This window comes from Schistocerca americana, chromosome 11 (assembly GCF_021461395.2).
Source record: "Schistocerca americana isolate TAMUIC-IGC-003095 chromosome 11, iqSchAmer2.1, whole genome shotgun sequence".
NCBI classification, from domain to species: domain Eukaryota; kingdom Metazoa; phylum Arthropoda; class Insecta; order Orthoptera; family Acrididae; genus Schistocerca; species Schistocerca americana.
In genome coordinates this window covers 67,814,914-67,834,967 of record NC_060129.1, presented here as the reverse complement: position 1 = coordinate 67,834,967, position 20,054 = coordinate 67,814,914, and the positions used below count along the sequence as shown (strand labels likewise).

The 20,054-nt window shown below is 42.8% G+C and overlaps 1 long non-coding RNA gene across 1 annotated transcript; it reads right to left on the bottom strand.

Moving 5' to 3' along the window:
* Positions 1-7,889: 7,889 nt before the first annotated feature.
* LOC124553899 lies at positions 7,890-8,882 on the bottom strand. The gene is made up of 3 exons (XR_006968161.1): positions 8,800-8,882; positions 8,431-8,597; positions 7,890-8,341 (listed from the first exon to the last, which is right to left on the bottom strand). It is a non-coding gene; the product is annotated as an uncharacterized LOC124553899 (long non-coding RNA).
* Between the last annotated feature and the right edge of the window lie 11,172 nt (positions 8,883-20,054).

The window sequence follows — 20,054 nt, the reverse complement described above, 5'->3', positions numbered from 1 at the left end:
TCTATGTGCCTGTGGTTCTGTCAGTGTGATCATGTGATGTATCTGACCCCAGGAACGTGTCAATAAAGTTTCCCCTTCCTGGGACAATGAATTCACGGTGTTCTTATTTCAATTTCCAGGAGTGTATTTCTTCATTTCCATATCATTATTTTAAAAAATTGGGCAGTTGACAAAAGGCTGCCCAAGCACTTCATTTGTGTACATGGGAGAATTAATCTAATTAGTATTTACTTTATTATACAGCGGGGTGTGAAACATGCAGATATATTTTACACTGTGACAGGGGAAAAAGAAGAAAAAGGTGCACCACAAACAACTTGTGCAGATTAGTCAAAAATTGAAATGAATGCAGATATCGACAGAAAATGCAAATTTGTAAACTTTGGTGGTCGATGAATGAATGTGTGACGCTGCAGAGCAATTTCAACGCGCAACTGGCGAAGTTAGTAAACGAGGGACATGTCGGCAGGAAAAAATACAATCTTTACGAATTTCATTCTGTGTACTCTTCTGGACAGCAACTATGCCTGGCAGACAGGTACGTAGACACTATATACAGCTGTCATCATTTGGCAGACTTGTTGGGCTGAAAGAAGGCAGTTGGAGTAATAGACGAATCGCTCGTCATTTGAGGGGAGTGATGCCACTGTTTTCCGATGTTAGCAGGAATGGGTAAACAGTGGCCAAACATAGCATCAAGAAGGAAGGGCTTGACCTCGGGAGATGACAGAACGTGAGGTCGGAGCAGTGATCAGAGAGACACTCAGAACGCCGGATTTATCATTATTGTCGAGCTGACGTGCAACTGGTACTTCATTTACTGCAGGGACTATTAACAGGCGACTCACAGAAAGGAGCTGTGGCCACGTCGCCCCTGTACAGAATCAAGCTCGTATTCAGTGGTGTCGGGCACATTCGGCCTGGAATCTCATTGAGTTGAGTAGAATTGTCTTCAGTGATTAGTCACACTTCAAACTGAGCCCCGAATACCAACAAACACTTGTCCTGAGATGCTGCAGACAGTGGTGGGATATCAAACAGACAGTCCCGCCATACGGGAACACAATCAGGTGTTATCGTCTGAGGTGCTACTACATTTCCCAGGGTATTTGACAATCTGTCTGTTCAACCAGTTCTCACACATCTGGACTCAATAAAGGGACATAGATGGTTAATTTACAGCCTTTCCCAATCGTACTTCATGATATCTTCTCGCTTGCAAAAGGATGCGCAAAGTACAGGGTTATTACAAATGATTAAAGCGATTTCACAGCTCTACAATAACTTTATTATTTGAGATATTTTCACAATGCTTTGCACACACATACAAAAACTCAAAAAGTTTTTTTAGGCATTCACAAATGTTCGATATGTGCCCCTTTAGTGATTCGGCAGACATCAAGCCGATAATCAAGTTCCACCCCCACGCAGCGCAGCATGTCCCCATCAATGAGTTCGAAAGCATCGTTGATGCGAGCTCGCAGTTCTGGCACGTTTCTTGGTAGAGGAGGTTTAAACACTGAATCTTTCACAATAACCCCACAGAAAGAAATCGCATGGGGTCAAGTCATGAGAGCGTGGAGGCCATGACATGAATTGCTTATCATGATCTCCACCACGACCGATACATCGGTTTTCCAATCTCCTGTTTAAGAAATGCCGAACATCATGATGGAAGTGCGGTGGAGCACCATCCTGTTGAAAGATGAAGTCGGCGCTGTCGGTCTCCAGTTGTGACGTGAGCCAATTTTCCAGCATGTCCAGATACACGTGTCCTGTAACGTTTTTTTCGCAGAAGAAAAAGGGCCCGTAAACTTTAAACCGTGAGATTGCACAAAACACGTTAACTTTTGGTGAATTGCGAATTTGCTGCATGAATGCGTGAGGATTCTCTACCGCCCAGATTCGCGCATTGTGTCTGTTCACTTCACCATTAAGAAAAAATGTTGCTTCATCACTGAAAACGAGTTTCGCACTGAACGCATCCTCTTCCATGAGCAGTTGTAACCGCGCCGAAAATTCAAAGCGTTTGACTTTGTCATCGGGTGTCAGGGCTTGTAGCAATTGTAAACGCTATGGCTTCTGGTTTAGCCTTTTCCATATGACTTTCCAAACTGTCGGCAGTGGTACATTTAGCTCCCTGCTTGCTTTATTCGTTGACTTCCACGGGCTACGCGTGAAACTTGCCCGCACGCGTTCAACCATTTCTTCGCCCACTGCAGGCCGACCCGTTGATTTCCCCTTACAGAAGCATCCAGAAGCTTTAAACTGTGCATACCAACGCCGAATGGAGTTAGCAGTTGGTGGATCTTCGTTGAACTTCGTCCTGAAGTGTCGTTGCACTGTTATGAGTGACTGATGTGAGTGCATTTCAAGCACGACATACGCTTTCTCGGCTCCTGTCGCCATTTTGTCTCACTGCGCTCTCGTGCGCTTTGGCGCCAGAAACCTGAAGTGCGGCTTCAGCCGAACAAAACTTTATGAGTTTTTCTACGTATCTGTAGTGTGTCGTGACCATATGCCAATGAATGGAGCTACAGTGAATTTATGAATCGCTTCAATCATTTGTAATAGCACTGTATATTCATGTAAAAGCTTGAAAATTAGCAGCAGTTTCCCCCTACGAAACATACACTATGTGATCAAAAGTATCCGGAAACCTGGCTGAAAATGACTTACAAGTTCGTGGCGCCCTCCATCGGTAATGTTGGAATTCAGTACAGTGTTGGCCCACCTTTAGCCTTGATCACAGCTTCCACTATTGCAGGCATACGTCCAATCAGGTGCAGGAAGGTTTTTTCGGGAATGACAGCCCATTCCTCACAGCGTGCTGCACTGAGGAGAGGTATTGATGTCGGTCAGTGAGGTCTGGCATGAAGTTGCCGTTCCAAAATATCCCAAAGGTGTTCTGTAGGATTCAGGTCAAGACTCTGTGCAGGCCAGTCCTTTAGAGGGATGTTATTGTCGTGTAACCACTCCCCCACAGGCCGTGCGTTACGAATAGGTGCTCGATCGTTGTTAAAAGGTGCAATCGCCACCCCCGACTTGATCTTCAACAGTGGGAGCAAGAAGGTGTTTAAAACATCAATGTAGGCCCGTGCTGTGATAGTGCAACACAAAACAACACGGGGTGCAAGCCTCCTCCATGAAAAACACGACCACTCCATAACACCACCTCCGAAGATTACTGTTGGCATTACATACGCTAGCAGATGACGTTCACCAGACATTCGCCATACCCGCACCCTGTTCATTGGATCGCCAGATTGTGTACCGCGATACGTCACTCCACACAACGTGTTTCCACTGTTCTATCGTCCAATGTTTATTCTCCTTACACCGCATGGGGCGTCGTTTGGCATTTACCGGCGTGATGTGTGGCTTGTGAACAGCTGCTCGACCACGAAATCCAAGTTTTCTCACCTGCTGCCTGACTTTCATAGTACTTGCAGTGGATCCTGATGCAGTTTTGAATTCCTGTGTAACAGTCAGGATAGATGTCTGCCTACTACACATAATGATCCTCTCCAATTGACGGCGGTCTCTGCGAGTCAACAGACGAGGTCGGTCTGTACGCTTTTGTGCTGTATATGTTACTTCTAGTTTCCACTCCACTATCACATCGGAAACAGTGCACCTAGGTATGTTTAGGAGTGTGAAAATTTCGCAAACAGACGTATGACACAGGTGATACCCAATCACTTGACCATGTTCAAAGTCTGTGAGTTCCGCGGAGCGTCCCATTCTGCTCTCTCATAATGTCATTGATATGGAGTACCTGGCAGTAGGTAGCTGCACAATGCAGCACAGAGCTGGTTGATAGGGTGAATGGTATCTGTGGATCTGAATGCCGTCATAAAAATTAGAAATCTAGATTCCAGATTAGTATTATTTTGTCAAATAAAGGGCGCTCAGCCCAATCTTGTCGATTTGTCATTCCACTCCCAGCATCATTGTACATACATTTCTCCATTTGCTGCCATGGATTAAGTAGCTAGAATTGTCTGTGATTGCTGTGTGTTTTAGCACTAAGAAAAGCCCGGCTTTCCCTTCAAATCTATCACGTAGTCTTTTGGCACTCTGCGCAGCACTCAGAATGGGCCTGTATGTGGTTGGTAGAAATCAGACACGTGTTCTTCAGACGATAGTTTCGTTGTTTTGCCTGTCAGTAGCTAAGCAGAGTGGGAGGAGAAAAGCAGAGAGGAGCTTAAACAAGTGTCTAGGCATATAAATATAAAGAGGGCCTGGTTGTGAGAGTAAGTAGCGTAGCTATTGAAATGGAAGACGGAGCAGCAGCAAGGGAGATATGCTGGATAGTGTGGGAATGTTGCAGTGGGTGGATATTCTGCATTACAATGGTCAGGAACCAGATGTCTTCAGCTGTAGGAGGTGGGTGGAGGAAATTGATGGGATGGATGGGCTGGTCAATGTGGTGAATGGGGACAGTGAGTTCAGGATTTGCATTTGGAGGAAAGGGTGGGGTGGAATTCGTAGCAGGTGTTGCAGGAAGGAGGAGGCCAAGGTTAGGACATTGTTTAAGGTAGTGGGAGGCACTCCACGAGGTAATGGTGGATGCGGGGCAAGTAGAAGTGTAAATGATGGTGCTAGTGGATGTGTCCATGATGGGATTCGTTGTCCACTGGCAATAGGAGTCACTGAAATGGGGAAATAGACAAATATGGAGGGTGGTTGTGATGAGGACAGGGGGATGCCGCCAGCGGCGGTGGTGGTGGGGAGCACCGGGCAGCAGCCAGCAGACAGATGGCAAAGGCACCTTGAGAGCAGTCCGGGTGGCATAATCCTCCGATTTGAAAGTGAGGGGATCCAACCCTCGAGATGTTAATTTTTTCCCCTTACTGAATGTCAATCCCCCCTGGCGATAGATGCATAAAGCCCAAATAAGAAAAGAGAAAAAAAACACATTATGGGAAGATAACAAACGATATAAAAAGGCAATAAAACGGTGACTTTGTTAAAAACGGTAAAGTGGCGGAAAAGTTGCAGAAGTTAAAACAGAGAAAATATGGGGATGATAACGCTAATGAAGACATATAGAAAGTACACAGGCAAAATTTAAAAAACATGGCGACGGTACGTTTTATGTTTGCAACGCGCATGCGTGTGAGCCCGCCGGCGACTGTTTCAACAAACCTATTCGTACTTCTCCTATCAACACCACCAAGAAACAAAGCTTCACAACGCCTGCAGTGACGTCACAGCTCTGCATACTGTATCACCTAGTTTGTAAATGATGAATTGTGGCGTAACACGATCGAGTGAAAAAGATTTATATAAATATTGGATCCTGTATCTTCAAAGGCAGTTCATATAGTCACAACTACCTACTTTTTAGAATTTTAAGCACTTATAGCGTCACCTTGCTGCTGATTAGATCTTACAATAAGGTAACCAACGCAATATTTCGACTACCTAAGGCATAATGATTTTCCTTGAATACAAAAAAAAAAAAACATAAATAAATAAAAATTAATAAAAAAAATACACTAGGACCTTCCAAATTCGCCTACAAATAAAATAAATCATTTATCCTATTTTTTCAGTCACCACTACCTACTTTTTATGCAACGTAAAATTTTAAGCGCTTACAGCATTGCCTTGCTGCATATTCAATTTTATAATAAGTAATAATGATTTTCCTTGATTGTTAATAAAATTACACAAGGACCTTAAAAATTCACCGCAAATATGTAAATCATTTATTAAAAGTTTTTTCATTTAATAACTTACGAAAAAGGGGCATGTGATACTTAACAAGCTTCACTTTAATAAGTAAATGTCCAGAAAACATTTATTTCACAATTTTTTGTGACAAGGAGTCAGATGTCAAGACTTTTTCATTCTTTTGTAAATACTTACATCTTTTGTCACACACACATCATTTTTTAGTTTTACAAAGTTGTTTAGTAAAATATTTGCACTGCAAGTCAATATACAATGTGTGATAGATTCAAGAGTGTGACCTTTTAAACAATGGAAACCAAGAAGTAAGTCTTTTGGCACATTAATGGCTGCTTCTTTCACAAGCACATTTCTTTGATTTACTTAGTGCAGGAACAAATTTTTCCTTTTCTTTAAGAATTTTTTGTAGTGTTATGTATACATAGGAAACACATGTGACTACATCACTGCTAGGGTATGTTAAACCTCCCCTGTCATTTGCCATTATCAAATCATCTGCTTGTCTTGTTTCTTCGGATGTTACAAACCCTTCACAATATGGACAATTTATTTTAGATGCACTTGGTGTGAGCAATATAATGGAGTAATGGCCAAGTGTTTTCGTCTACTCTACTTCATCAACATCACTATCATCAACTACTACATTTAACAGCTCTGGGTTGTCGATATCTTGAAAGCCTGGGATTCTACAACAAGCAGCATCGACATTATTAGGTCTAACAACAACATCACCAAACACTTTGGACTTTAATACAAGAGAAAACATACTCTGGGCCCTTAATTTTCCTTGTGTTTCAAATACCTGCCTTAGCGATACATGGTAACTTCCCCCATTAAGCTGGCAGTATTTCCCAAACCTGTCCTTCAAACTGTCTGTCTGTATTTTCCCAAAGAGCAAATATGTCCTCTTCTTCTCACACAGCCAGCATTCACTAAAATCAATAAAGGTTGCAGTAGTATGTTTGAGAGCAAAGTGTGTTTCTCTGGTCAATTTCTTTCCTCCATTGCAATCTTCCCATGGCCACAACCACGAGAGAAAGTTTCTCAAAAAGACATGAATATGTTTTGAATTGAGAGTAATCTGTTCTTGGTAAACATTTCTTAGCCATTTATCCTTCAGCAGCGTTTCAACATTTAATATCAAACCACTGACTTATTATTTTTACAAATGTGGCAGTACTCTGCCAGTTTTCAATTTCTTTGTTGCACCTAGTTGTTGCATTGCAACAACTGTCATGTTATTAAAAATATGCAATGCTAATTTCACATTTTGCCATTCAAAAGAATTTGGATATAGTGACTTAAGTGTTAAAGTGCTGCCATACTGCAACAGTTCTCATTTTTCTAGTAAATATAGTTCCTTCAGTGCTGTAACAGAAGCAAGACCTACCTTCAAGCTATCACTAAAAGAAGGAAAGCATATAATTTGGTCCTTTTCATTACCCCAGTTGTTCCGTTCACATTTTAAAATGTGTACAGTATCCACAAAGTAGTAAAGTGGGCGGTCTGCAGAAGTCTGCTCAGGATGAACATATTTTATCTGTACACTAGGAGGGAGAGGGGGGGGGGGGGAAGAAAAGTACGAAATAGCTTTCTTATTAGTAGCATTATTGTCAGCTACTACTCCTATTACCTGAAATCCCACTGCTTCTAGTTTAATTGAATTGTGTGAACTGGGAGAATATGCACCACATCTTTGTACACTGAATCCATACTCTGGATCATAAAAACGTAAGCACTAGTTGCACACAAAACCACATCTGTATTAAAAGCACCACCTACGACATTGCCACCTTTATAGTCAAGTTGTGACTTTAAATAAATCTCATCCATCAACAGGACAGTTTTATCATTCACAGATAAAGCACCAACTTTTTGTGGTATGTAACTGAGAAACTGATCACTCTGATGCTCAATGATTGGGTTAGTTGGAAGTTTACTGCAAAGTTTTGACAAAGTACTGGGACTTGGAATGGAATAATTACGAGCACTCATCAAAATCCTATATGCATGTGGCCTGATAGAATAAGCTAATGACCATAAAATCATTGAAACACTCCCGTACCTAATCTCTGTTGGACTATTAAATCTTGGAAATGAAACTTGTTCCTTCAAAAATTTAATTTTATGCTCACTTTCTGGTAAATTTTCCAAAATGTCTTCAATGCAAGACAAACTTGCGTCAAATGGAGCCTCATTTATATGAAACATCACATACAACTCTTTCAAAATATTGCTAACTGTACCAGTATCACTTACTTGGTTTGGTAATTTAATCGTACCAGCACAATTTAGCTCAGCTTCCTTCACAAATGCACTTAACACTAAATCACTATTTATAACGACATGCCACACAACATTTAGATAAGGAGCATCCTTTAACACAAGACACAAATTATTTGATTTAGTTACCGTGACCCAGTCACTGTGCTTTTCACAATCAGATAATTTTGATTTAAAATCTTCTAAACTAGCAAATGAACTCTTTTCCATCATTTTTTGTGTGATCCCACACTCTGCTCAATGACTTTCTCAAGTGCTTGGTTCTCCAAACGTTCGCGACTCTCTGGATCTTCTCGAGCTGGTGCTTGTTTTGAAGATAAATACGTAGTTCATCCTTGCAACTTTGAAGGTACGGCATCTGCAAATAGAGAGAGATAAACATGAGATCCGTATAGCAATGTTTCATGATCTTAGATATTTAACAATATCGTAAGAAAATTAAGGAACCTGAACATTAATCTGAAAACTGATTACAAGTACCCTTTACGATAAATTTTCACGAACGTTTCTTTAAACGTGGACGGTCCAAAGGTGCTGTAAAGAGTTTGCCAGTTTTGGGTCGTAAGCACTGGTAATTTTCTCAATGTCGTCTGCAGTGAAATCAGTTCACATATCTGAAAAGAACCATATATTTTACTGTTAACGTAAAGACAGAATGTAAACCGACAAATGAAATCTAACTGAGGACTGCATAAAGTGAGCTTAAAAGTATAATGCTTCGTTATAGATAGGCTATTGATTTGAATTTTCAGTTCTGTAACATAACAGTATTAAAGAGTAACAATATAGAAATAAAGTTAAATTACAGATACTTACAACGAACTGTTTACTGGGTTCCCAGTCATTCCTATGAACTGCAGCGATCCGTTTCAGTCTTAATGCTTCATCAGACGGGAATGAAAAGATGCTAACTGTTAAACCGTTGTCGTAGTTTCCCCTACAATAGGGCATACAGCACTTGTGTGACATTTTGAGCAGATTCTCATTAACAATCCGAATCGCATATGGCAGTGAGAACAAGATTTCCGCCACAAATGTTACGAAAATAAAGCCATGCTTTCAGTCACTGCTACGAAAACCGACCCACAGGCGTCTAAAGCTAGCGAAATGAGGGATGCTCAACTACCGGACCTACCGATAGATGGCTCTACCATTTGATTACTGTCGTCCGTATTGCCCGCCATATTTGAATTTGCCAAGAAGTTTCTCTCGGTCTGTACGGTGTATAAGGAATTAAGGATTATCGAAATGGTGATTTCTTGTTCCGCTTTCAAGTGTACGAAGCGATGGAGTAAGGAAAGTGACTTACCATTTCACAGGTAATAGGACTACCGGTACAATACTACAACAATACAGACTTAGTGCGTTTGCGAATTCGATGTTTTTGAACAGGTTTCCTCTAAAGCACCCAGAGCTGCTAAAGAAGTGGATTACTTCCGTGAAGCGGAAAGATTTCAAACCTACATCTTGCAGTTTTCTTTGCGGAAACCTTTTCCGGCAAGATGATTACGTAGTGAGCCCTGGAACGTGGAAGAAACGTCTCAGACCCGAAGCAGTGCCATCAATTGTTGACTTTCCGACACATTTGATGCCACCAAATAAACAGTCACGACGACATGTTAGCATTTTGAGTGACAACGATGCTTCTCCATTTGAGGCAGCTAATTAATTTCTTTGCTATGTGTGTGGTTTTGACCTTTGTGAATTTATTTCGTACGGACACTAATGGGCTACATAGGTCTACGCAATGTTGTAATACAGTTCCATATTTTTGTTTTCAGCGTTTTGTCCTGGAATCCGTGCTTGATTTGCCCTCTGCAGAAGCTACTGATTGCGTGGACAATGTTGTCAATGAGAATTCTTCCGTGGAAAGCATGTCCCATTTATCCAATGCAGAAGCTGCGAATTGTATCGAAATCGTTAGTATAAGGATGTTTTCACACCCCCAAAGTTTTCTTATAATATTTTTTCATCAAGCCTTGAGTTATTTCAATCATATATAACGAAATTATTTCTTTATTTCAGAGTGCAGTTGGTTCTCAAGTAATTGATTGTGGTATACAGTCGAAAGTAGAAATGGAAGACAAGGCGACCAGAACTTGCAATTTTTTCTCAGACATTGTGCACGAATTAAAACGTAAACTGAAGTGTGTACGTGAAAAACTTCGAAGAAGAGAGAAGAAAGTGTTTTCGATGGATGACATCATAAGTTCATTGAAGGAGAAGGGGCATCTTCCTGAGAAGTTACATAACTTCCTCAATCATCAGAAAGGAACACAAGTGGAATTAGTGTGCAATTTAGTGGACAACTCTCTCTCGTCAAAGGGTAATAGATACACAACAAATGTGAAAATGTTTGCGATGACTGTGTACTTTTATTCACCAGCAGCATATGAATACCTGCAAAAATTAAAGCCTCTGACCCATAAATCATTGATTTCGAAACGGGTGGCAAGTGTCGACTGTGAAACTGGCTTCTTAAAAGATGTTTTTAAGTACGTTGATTCGAACCCAATCGTAAGGGACCAGTTCAGCGATTCATGTCTAATTGTAGACAGTGTGGCACTTAGGAAGCAAGTAGTTTGGGACCAAGGAACTAAGCAATACACAGATTTTTTAGAGTTTGGTGGGGAAATGCCTCAGTCAAAAGAAGTAATAGAGGCATCTGAGGCTCTGGTTTTCATGCTTGTCTCTATTAAAGCCAAATTTATATGCCCGATTGCATATTTCTTTATCAACGGTGTACAGGCAAATAATCAGGCCACACTGATGAAATCCGCTTTAGAGAGGCTGCATAGCTCTGGCATTAGGGTTTAATGTGTTACATGTGATGGCTGCAAGGTAAATATAAGCACTTTACGTACACTTGGCTGTACTTTAAATTTTTCCAAGGGTGATTTTAAGAGCTACAATGTTTATTGTATGTTGGACATGTCATATGATGAAGTTTGCCAGGAATGCTCTAGCAGAAGTATCTGCTATTGAGTCCCCAACTGGCATTATTAGATGACATTTCATTGAGCAATTGAACAAGGTACAACAAGAAGAAGGTATGACATTTGCCAACAAACTATCAGGACAACATATAATTTATGTAAATAGAAAAATGAATGTTTCATTAGCTCCACAGACTTTGAGTTCTAGAGTGGCAGATAGTATAGAGTTTTTGAGGAGGGTTGGTGATCCAAATATTAAAGGAAGTGAAGCAACAGTAGAATTTTTGTATAATATTGATAGGATTTTTGATATTCTGAACTCCAGAAATCCATTAGGTAAAGGGTATAAGAGCCCCCTGAGACTTGACAACAAATCTTATTGGCTTGGTATTTAAAAAACAAAAAATTAAAAAAAATGGTTCAAATGGCTCTGAGCACTATGGAACTTAGCATCTATGATCATCAGTCCCCTAGAACTTAGAACTACTTAAACCTAACTAACCTAAGGACATCAAACAACACCCAGTCAACACATTGGTATTTTCAGACACACTGAAAATTATATCAAAAGCTTAAAAATCATTGGTGTTCCATTGCTGCTCCATGCAAGAAATACTTTTGCTTTTGGGATAATTTTCAATATGCAATCAGTAAGGCACATAGCTCTGACAAGTATGCTTCGTGTTGAATCTCCTTTGAAGTATTTGCTAACATATAAACTGTCACAAGACCACATAGACCTTTTTTCCCCCTGCATTCGGTCCAGATGTGGTTGGAACAACAATCCAAATGCATACCAGTTCAAATGTGCCATGAGAAAGTTGCTCTTGGGTAACAGTGTCACTGCAATGAATGGGAATTGCTCAAATTTTAATGTGTGTTGTTTGCCACCTGTTTATGATTTTCATGCAAGAAAGCATGTAGTAGAAAGTGATGAAAGTGCTGCAGAAAATGAAGTAGAGGAGTGGTGTGCACTTCTTGATGATAAGATTAAGTTCTCATTTCACAAGTAAAACATACTCTATTATATTGCAGGGTATGTGTCATTGCACCTTTCAAGGCAGATCACATGCAAAGACTGTCTTCACATACTGAAGCCACCAGTAGTTAAATCTGCATTAGAATGTGATTCTCTCTATGCTTTTCCCAATATGGCCAATAAAAATGCATTTGTAAATTTTGTTAACTGGGGAAAACTGGTTAAAACAAGTGACTGCGTGTACTCTGTTGTAGAATACTCAGAAACTGTTTTAGATGTTTGTGACTGCTGGGGATATGTGACAGAAATATATATACAGGCCAAGATTTTGCATTGTGTTAAAAATAAATTTGTAGATTACCCATTTCCTGCTCTTGGTCATGATTACCATTATGAAATTAGGATAGAGGACTTACGTCAGACTCAACTTGTTTGTAAGATTGCATTCCTATACTCCTGCATACGCTTAAAAACATGTGGAAAAAAAGCCTGCTGAGAAAATTTTAAACAACAAATCAAGTATAGGGCAGAAGCTAAATAAACTCATATTGTTTAATCATGTATAGTGCTCAAATTGGAAAAATTATGTAATGGGACATTCCATGCAGATGGGTGTGACATTTTGACAGATTTTTTAAAACTATTTTGTCCATAGATTTGTTGTTGTGTAATGATGAACTTCAAAAGATGAATCACATTGAAGTAAAATAAGTCTTTACATCCTGTGTAGATATTGTAACAAAATTATAATTGTTTATTATATAAGCTTATTTTAAGATGTTTGAAGTTACAAAATATGCACTTGCATTAAAAACAGGTGATTTGTGTGAAATTAATGAAAAAAAAATGTTCTGAGACTTATTTGACAGATGGCTTTCAGTGTGAGAAAATTTGTCCCTCAATAACTATGTTAACTTGAATTTTTCACTTTAAGAAAACAGTTTAATCTCAGGATGGGTGTGATCTAATGAAGTATGCAGTGGCCCTATGTTTCAAACAGGACAGGTATACAGTCTCACACACACACATATCCATCCACACATACAGACACAAGCAGACCTGTCCTTTTTCCCCCCTAAGATAAGTCTTTCCGCTCCCGGGATTGGAATGACTCCTTACCCTCTCCCTTAAAACCCACATCCTTTCGTCTTTCCCTCTCCTTCCCTCTTCCTGATGAGGCAACCGTTGGTTGCGAAAGCTAGAATTTTGTGTGTATGTTTGTGTGTCTATCGACCTGCCAGCGCTTTCGTTCAGTAAGTCACCTCATCTTTGTTTTTATATATATTTTTTCCCGCGTGGAATGTTTCCCTCTATTATATTGATACAGTGAATACAGGTACACGTGGAAATCTAGGAAATTTCAGTATTCATGTTACATGCCTAATTTTCATTAACATTTACCTTAATTATATGGTTACACTTTTTGCTGATTTGAACTGTGTACTACATGTTAAAAAGATTTTGTTTGGTCATAGTAATAAAAGCATTTCATTTTGTTAGTTCATATGTCCCACACGGAACTGAAATTATCGAGTTATGATGACAAAGGAAGGAAATAACATTAAGGAATCTTACTTCACAGAAATTATGTAACAATGGTTACACTTTTTGCTAGTTAACTTTAACATAAACCATTTAGTTTTCCATTAAGAGTGAAAGCAGTTGCATGAGTCACGTAAAGAACAAAGTTTCTCATAGGGAACTAAAGTATTTTACGTTTGAGTTATTGCAGACCCAAAGTATTGTGATCTTCATATTTCTATTTAAAAAAGTTTGTAACTCAAATTCACAGACATTTTGGAATCTGTACATACATGTGTGTAGCAAGGTACTTTTCATGTGCCATGTGGAACCTTTAATTTTCTGGTTTAAATATAATTTGTTTCATGAATTACCTTTAATACCAGCACTGTCTGAATGCATTATTTACCATTTAGAAGAAGAAATATTAGTGTACAGAATAACAAACCTCATGAAAAATGCGAGAAATTGTTGTGTACAGAACTTGGAATGGCTCTTTATCAATAGCAGGTAAAAAAGAAGTCTTCTATTAAATGTTCAAAGAAACCAGTCAGTACCTCTTAATTCGCCATAGAGGTGATACAGTAATAAAACAATTTACTTTTTTCAGAATTTCTGCTAAGTATTAAAAGTGTGAAGACGTATTCAATTAGTATTTGCTTTACCAATAACCTGAAGTACAAGCACACGTATAAGCAGATAATTATGGGAGGCAAGAGTTATGTTAAAATTAAAGATACTGACTGTTATTACTTGCTCACAAAGCATTGTAGTTGCTGCACACTTTATGCTGTATGTGGTGTACCCAATGTGATTCCTGGAGGACATAATATTGTTATCCCATGGGAGTGCACTGGTACCACACCTTTTGAAAGTACGTTTTGTTGTGGAATAGTTGTATCAGATGTCTGTACCCGAAAACAAATCTCCACTGTGACACCCTTATGTTCTTGGTATGCTATTAGCCATTATTACAGGAATACTCTTCACATGGAGGAGGAAGCATAGTGAGATTTTCTTTTTCATCATTTCCAACATTGTACACAACTTTCTTGCACTTTTATGTTATCACATTTTTTCCCTTGATAATCGAAGAGAGAGAGAGAGAGAGAGAGAGAGGGGGGGGGGGAGAGGGGGATTTAAGCGAGCTTTCATAACTGAAAACTCTACTTGCGTCATTTGTTATTTTCAAAATGTTACTCTCTTTCCAAATACTGTCCTATTTCTTCAAACCAATTTTGAATTTCTCAGGTTATTACATATTATTTACTGTACGTTGTCCACCAATATTTCTGTTATTACCAGATAGTTTGTAATGTGGCACTACCTTTGTGCCACTGGTATTGGCTAGTGTACTTTTGCGGATAAGAAAATCGACTGGACTAGATTGTCCTGTCAGTATAGGACAAATTCAGACAATATGCAGCTTTTTACACTAAATTTGCAATATAATGTCACCCTTGTCTCACACATATTGTAGCAGCCATTGAGGTGCCTGTCTGGCCAGCTTCTGCAGCTTTCACTTTCAGGTTTGTTTTTTGCTTGGGCCGTATACTGACAACCAGTCATTCCAGTGATTGACACCATGTCAAAGACTGGAACCAAGATTCACAGAAATAGAATTCTATGGTTGTAATTCAAAGTGTAATTAATTTTGCTCACTGACATGTTTTGAATTCAATTTTAAAATTGTTTTGGTGTCACATGACTGGAAAATTACAGTTTTAAGACACCCCAACCTTAAAATTAGCAGCTGTGATCGAGGTTATTTCCAACAAGTTCCTTCACTTCCTACATCATCATGGATCAGTCTAATATATTATTATTGCTAGACTTAACTTCCAAATGATACAAGTCAAGCAGTTAAGAGGAGCCTTAACGTTGGGCTTTGTGCTTATCTCATTTAAATGTATTTCTTGTCTCGTATCAAAGACTGTAGCACTGTTAAAAACTGGTGCTTCTACCATATCACTCAGTTTAAATACACGGTGTCATGTACAGGCGTTAATAAAATCATGGCATTTAAATTACTGATCAAAGAGTGTTTCAAATTCGTAAGTGCATGTTGCAATTACAGAGTCAGCATATATGCAGATCGGTAATGCGTCACTTCAGATAAAGAAAAAATAACGATTTTTTCTGTTTATACGTAAGTAATACTTTAATAGTTCAGTTGTAATTTCTGTTGTCAGTAAAGATACCCCTAAGCACACGATGTCAAATTTTTTTCAAGAGACGTCTTCACTGTTGTCCACACTTGATTTTCCGAATTATACCAGTAGTTAAAACTTCGGCAAGTAAGGTAATTTGTTGACCTCCATTGAATCTTAAATAGTGTTTTAAAATGGACAAATAAGTAAAGCACTCATAAATAGTAAACAATTTATAGGTCAGCTTGTCAACCTTTCAAAACACACCGAATTTAGGAATTTCATAGCAGAACTGTCACTGTTTTTTCTCGCTAGATTAGAAACACTTAATTATGTTGATGTGTAGATATCTAGAACATCCAATTTAAAATACTTATGAGGGCGCAGAACGAAAAACATTTTCATCCGTGTTTTGACACATCGTTTTTTTGCCAAATTCAGATATGACGGACACTCAATGATATAATCTCTTGCCGGCACACGCTAGACCCATCTATCGGTAGGTCCGGTGGTTGAGCATCCCTCGTTTCGCTAGCTTTAGACGCCTGTAAACCGACCCATGCAGTGACCACGCTTCCAAACATGAAACACCGCTTCTACCACAGATAGCACTGCTCAACCGCAGAACCCCAACGTCACAGCTCCCACAGAATTGTGTGCGTAAGCTTTGTTTTTAGGTGTAGTTGCTCCAATTCGACTCGTTTTCGGCCAGTCACGAATTGCAGACGGAGCTAAAATGATCGCCATATTTTCTGAGGTAGCGTCTCGCATCTAGAGGGTTGGATCCCCTCCTTCGAAAGCGTCAGATTGCAAAGCCTGCTGGCTGTCCTTCGCCGTCGTCGTAACCGCTGCCGCCGCCGCCGCCGCCGCCGCCGCCGCCTGCTGTTTGTCCGTCTGTTCGCCGCCGACGCCGACGCCGCCTGCTGTTCGTCCGTCTGTTCGCCGCTGCCCATCGCCGACGCCGACGCCACCTGCTGCACGTCCGTCTGTCTGTCGCCGTTCGTCTGCAATGAGTACTCCCACCTCCACCGTCATCTACACCTCCCCCTCCCCCTCTCCCACAGTCACTTCCTGGAGTGCCGCCTCTGGCCTCCCTCCTTCCACCTCCCCTTCCCTTCCCCCACTTACCCACCCCCCTATCTCCTCCCCTGCTGTCTACCCACACCTCTACACCCTTCCTCGAGCCTCCACACCCTCAACAGCTCCCACTACTACCCCCGCCCTCACGTACGCCTCTGTTGCCGCCTCTGCTGCCACCCCTCAGGTGGTTGGCTTCCCCTCTCTCACTGACCCCGTCACTTCATCTTCTGCATCTCCCGCACTCATGACGTCGCGCCGAGCCACCATCGCCACCACTGAACCAGCTGCTTCTCCCGGTGCCTCCACTATGCCACAGGGATCTGCCACCCGCCACCTCCCTCTCCTCCCCGTCCCTCTCCCCTCCATCCAGCCTCCAGTCTCCAAAAAACCCCAAAAGCGCGTCCTTACCGACTCTGCTCCCGCCACTTCCCACAAAAAATCAACACCACCTCCCCCTCCCCCTGCCGTCACCATGGACACCACCCCTCCTCCTGCCACCCCTACCTTGGCCCCCACCCTCCACACCTTTGTCCTGTCAACTCCCGATCCTAAGTTCCTCGACGCTTGTACCCTCACCAAGGAAATACGAAAGTACTTACCTGGTGCTCCCATCTCCCAACTCATTCCCCGCAGGGACTCAGTCCTTATCAAGTCCCCGTCCCCATCCTTTCACACAGACCTCCTGCGAAAATTCCCACGAGTTATGTTTGGCCCCCACGCCTCTCTGACACCCTTCCTTTCTGCTTCCACTCCTCGTCAGCCCCAGCCTCCCCGTCGCCCCCCCAACCTACACCGCTGTGATCACCAAGCTCAGCCCGGTGATCACAGAGGATGAAGTGTTGGTAGAACTGAACTCCCACCCGGACTTGGAAATCCGCTCTGCCCGCCGTATCCACAATGCCTCTGGTCCCACCTACCTCATGCGGGTATTCTCAGAGTCCGCCCCATCCATAGACCATCTCCTCACCCAGGGTGCCCTGATATACCACCGTCGCCACCCTGTTGAATCCTCCAAATCCCCTCCCCAATCCTACCGTTGCCAGCGGTGCCTGATGTACAATGACCACCTGACTCCCAACTGCAAAAACCCCCCACCTGTCCCCATTGCAAGGCCTCCCACTTTCTCAAGAACTGCCCCAACCTCGCTGCTCCTCCTTCCTGTAATACCTGCAATGGCCCCCATCCCACATACTCCCACAAGTGTAAAGCTAAACCCCCTCCAGCCACCCCTGAACTTACAGTCCCAGTTCGTCCCGTCGATCCTCCTGTCCATCCTAACAATTCCCTCCGTCCACCCCACACAGCCGAGGACATCATCCGGTTCATTACCGTTGTACTCCAAAACATTCACCCTTTTCAGCGCCCGCACACCTTCCAACAAATATCCCTTGCTGCTCGCTCTGTTTTCCACCTGAACACCTCCACCACTTACTCCCACAACCACGCCCACTTCACCTTCACCCGCCTCGACACCTTAGTTTAAGTCTCTTCCCTTCCCTCTCTCCCCCCCTCCTTCCAGTCATGGCGCGGCACGAGTCTCGCATCCTCTTCCAGAACATTCGCTCCTTCCGCTCCAACAAATACCTCCTCATGCACACCCTCTCCCACCACCAGGTCGACACCTTCCTCTTGAACGAAACCTTTCTCCAGCTCCACCACTCTATCCGCACCTCCCCCTATATCCTCCACCGCACTGATCCTCCTGGTCCTCGTGCACAGGGTGGAGTCGCGATTGGCCACCTTAAGCATATCCCCGTCCGGCCACAACCTCTCCTCAATGACCCCACTGAACACCTTATCCTTAGCGTCTTCTTCCCCTCCCTCACCATTACCTGTGCCACCATCTATGTCAGCTCCACTGCTCTTCTTCCTTATGACTTCATCTCACACATTGACCACACCTTCTCCACCTATGTGATTGCCACCGACCTCAACATCCATAGCCGCACTCCTGCTGCCCTTTGGCGGTGGCATCAGTTCCTCTCCACAATCCAGGGTGACCTTGTTCCCATTCCCCAGCACACCCGACCCGAAAGTAACACCACCCCCGATGTTGTCATTGCCTCCGCCAACCTCCTTGGGTGTATCACTGTCGCCGTCCTTGACCCCACAGGTAGTGATCACCACCCTGTCCTTCTCACCATAACGTCTGCAAACCGCCCCCCTCCGGCTCTGCAACCTGTACCCCCTCCCAAGGTCGTCCATGACTATCGCCGTGCCAACTGGGATGCCTACCGGGACTCCATCTCCACCCAGGTCGAAAGCCACCCTCTTACCTATCGCCATCCTGACGACATCATCCGCGCCTCGTCCTTCCTTCAGACGGTAATTACTGACGCTGTGGAGGCCCATGTTCCTACTAAAACCATCCACCCACACCGTCCCACTCTCCCTCCGCGGGCTGTCCTCCTCCTCTGTGAATCCCGCCGCCTCTATCGCTCCTTCCTTCGCACTCGTGACAGGGATACACTCCAACGCCACCGGCAAATACAGCGACACGTACGGAACCTTATTACAGCAATGAAACGCTGGGACTGGCGCCGGACCTGCACACGACTCAATGCCACCCTCCCTATCAACTCCTCCAAGTACTGGTCCGCCTTCCATCGTCTTACTGGTTCCCTTTCCGCTCCCCACTACCCCCTTCTCCATAACGATCGCCCCCTTCCAGACAACCTCAGTAAGGCCAACCACTTCGCTTCCCACCTTTCCGAGGTCTTCTCCATCCCCGATGATCCCCACTTTGATTATTCTCTTTTCCCCACCGTCATGGAACGTGCTGATACCTCAGTCGCTCCACTTGCTCCTAGTCTCCAGTACTTGGGGCAGTTGCCCCCCTCCGACGTCAACACTCCCATCACAGCACAAGACATTAAACTTCTCCTCCAGTCCAAACGCAACACGGCCCCTGGTCACGACTGTGTCACCTACCGTCACCTTCGAGAAAGCCCCTATTCCTTCCTAACTGTCCTCGCCCATCTCTATAATGTCATCCTCTCTACTGGCTTCTACCCTGACCTGTGGAAGACCTCCCGCGTCCTCTTATTCCTCAAACCCAACAAACCCCCATCTGCCGCCTATTCCTATCGTCCCATCTGCCTCACCTCCGTCTTCAGTAAGGTCTTTGAATCCATCCTCTCCCACCGTATCCATCGGCACCTTGCTCAACACCACCTCCTCCCCCTTACCCAGTGTGGCGTCCGACCCTCCTTCTCTGCTGACGACCAACTCCTCAACCTTGTTCACCTTCTGTCCCTCCAGCTCAACTCCCGTCGCTCTGCCATTTTTGTTTCCCTTGACCTCCAAAATGTCTATGACCGTGTATGGCATCCCGGTCTCCTCTTTAAACTCCAAACCTACGCCCTGCCTATCAATTTTGTCCATCTGGTCGCTTCCTTCCTCTCA